This window comes from Opisthorchis viverrini (assembly GCF_000715545.1).
Source record: "Opisthorchis viverrini unplaced genomic scaffold opera_v5_833, whole genome shotgun sequence".
Taxonomy (NCBI): Eukaryota; Metazoa; Platyhelminthes; class Trematoda; order Opisthorchiida; family Opisthorchiidae; genus Opisthorchis; species Opisthorchis viverrini.
The window spans coordinates 24,592-27,216 of record NW_008752475.1 but is presented as its reverse complement, the minus strand read 5'-3'; the positions used below and the strand labels follow the sequence as shown (position 1 = coordinate 27,216).

Sequence of the window (2,625 nt, the reverse complement as noted above, 5' to 3'; positions counted from 1 at the left end):
CAGTAGTAAACCTCTTTTAATCGGTACTGGTTACAACATTAGTGCATAGTAGGTCGTTACATCGTTGGTTTGTGGTACTTCGTTGTGAACGTGTTCAGCAAAGCTTTCGTACTGTTTCTGTAGTTTACGTTAAGGAGAGGGGTGGTTTTCATTTGATTGTCGTCCAGATAAATTGTCCTGTTACTTGGCTAGTTGACCTACACTTGGTGTGGCTGTTATTATGTGAGTTTGACCTCTGCGGCCAGACAACACTCCTCCTGTTGGTTCCGTTTGCCGGCTGATCTGCTGGTTAACTTTGGTTTATCGGACCAAGTTGTAGTGGTGCTTATATTGGATATACTGGGTTTGTGATTTCCAGGAACACCCTTTCCCATCATGTATGCGGAAGCGTTACCAGTAGAGAGGGCCTGCAAACACTGTTGTGACCCAAGCTCATCTATATATGAAGTCTGTTTTCATCGAAACTGTTTTTCTCACATGGCCGGAGGTAAAATTCGACTGTAAGCTTTTTGCAAAATGTTCCAGTACCCAGCACGAGAGCTAAACATAATATTTAATTTAGTTTAGTTTAGTTCCCAACGGTGTTTCGTTTCAAACTTCTTTTTAAACGGAAAACTGCTGTATGTGGTAACGATGATGCCGAACGGTTGAGAAGAATAGATAGGCTGGAAGTGAAAATATAGGCCGAAGGTACAAAAGCGAAAATAAGAAAGCAGAAAAGCAAAAAACTATACATCACCTTCGATATAGCCAAACAATTGATTGTACCTGGGTCTCGTGACTCCCAATAAAATGGCTGAATATAACCTACGTCGACCGCAGCGCAGAGCCAAACACACATAGCTGATTCGTAGGGATACAGGGGCTCAACTCATTATCGGTTGACCGTCGATTCACTGAAAGTTGATCGCACAAAAATTGGAGACGTGATGGTTTTGGTTAACATAATGATAGCGGGTAGCCCAGAGAGGTTCCCGTGTCTCCTTAGACAAAACCGCACTGAACTTGCGATGCTTTGTGTACTGTTCACCACTAGCAAATACACTTAACTTAATGGGTTTTTTAGATTTCCGTACTTTCAATCGGTTGTGCTGGCCGGCTGCGGTATTAGTAGTATAGCCCCCCGTAATGAAAAACGGCGTTTGTGTTTCTAATAACCACTGAACTCACAAATACTACATGGATATCCGTCATGTATTCATTCAAGGTGTTGTCACGTCATAAAGAATGTAAACCGGACAGCCACTAGGTTTCCAAGACACATCTGAAGCCACAGCACTGCAACTGTAAAGTTGCGTGCGCGTGAAATAGTAAGAAGAAAGATCAATTAAAATTAATTCTAAAATAGTTTAGGCAGATTATGATGCTTTATGTTTGGGATACATACAATGGAGTGCAGTACTTCAGAGCGATCATTTTTACTCGACACAAACATTGGGGAGGAGAAACATCTGCCAGCTCTGGATCAGCGTAGATGTCACCCAACAGACACCAGATAGTATAATTTATTCATTTCAGCGTCTGAGCTAGACGGTGTGGCAGCATAACAGCCAAACTCTGCCAAACTCTGAGCTCCCGAGGAAAATGTATAATTCGTTAGATATTCGGCATAACAACCAACTGGTTTTACCTCGCTTCATACCTGGAGGATCAAATAATTACCCGAGGTCTTTGACTACGTGTTGAGACATCTGACGAGTGCTGATGGGAACTGAAGCAGTTGTATTACTGATCGTACCATAACAAATCAGCCATAGAACGCTCTAGAAAAGGGGTGCAGCACAGTATTTGTCTTCGGTGCCAGTGATGGATCTGACAGAGTAAAGAGTTCTACCGAAAATGGTCTCGTGAAGCCCAAAATCTCAAAGAGGGAGATTTCACTGGTGTTTACTTAGCCGGAGTGTAGGTTGACCAGTCCCAATCGATTACTTATGCCTTTCCGTCTTTGAGAATGCTCTTCGGTCACCAATATAAATGCCACTCTGGTAAAAAAACTGAGATTGGCACTAGAATGCAGCAAAACATATTTTGCACAGATGCGTCTGCAGCGAAAAAGTTACTCAGCTTCACCGATTACTGGACACAAACGAGCCTTTTAGAAGGTCAACAGCAATTTATTACCACGAATAGCCAGGAGGGCAAAGATGCAAGGATATAGATACACGAAAGCCTCTGATCACTGGGTGTGGATGGGAATTAAAGTAGCCTTGACCATTACTTTTTAAAAAGGGAATTCCACAGAAATCATCCTAGCTAGACCACTTGTTTCAGTGGTGTGCTTTTGATCGTTGTTCGTTTTGGATTGAGAAATCGTTCCACTTCACCAAACTTAGCCGACTCAGATGTAACCGGTATGCCCTTATTATGCATAAGGTAAAAAATCACTGCACGGTTGAGCTAAATATAGGGATAGCGTGTATGTAATTCCCGAGACGTTCCGCCCACAATAATATTCGCTTCATGATCGGGTCCGTTTCAAAAATATCACGTGTAACAAATGCAGTGGAATAAAATAGACGAACTCTCAGGAATTCGACATGACACTATCTCACACATGAATTCTTGTTTTGTTGAGTATAAGACGTAAAACAACTTAGATTATGATGCGATACTGACTCAATGGGC

The 2,625-nt window shown here is 42.1% G+C and overlaps 1 protein-coding gene across 1 annotated transcript in view; it reads left to right on the top strand.

The window, feature by feature from the left end:
* The window catches only part of T265_12085 (hypothetical protein), a gene marked incomplete at both ends in the record, with an annotated part of 13,353 nt that overhangs the window by 9,771 nt on the left and 957 nt on the right, over window positions 1–2,625 (top strand). The window lies entirely within an intron of this gene.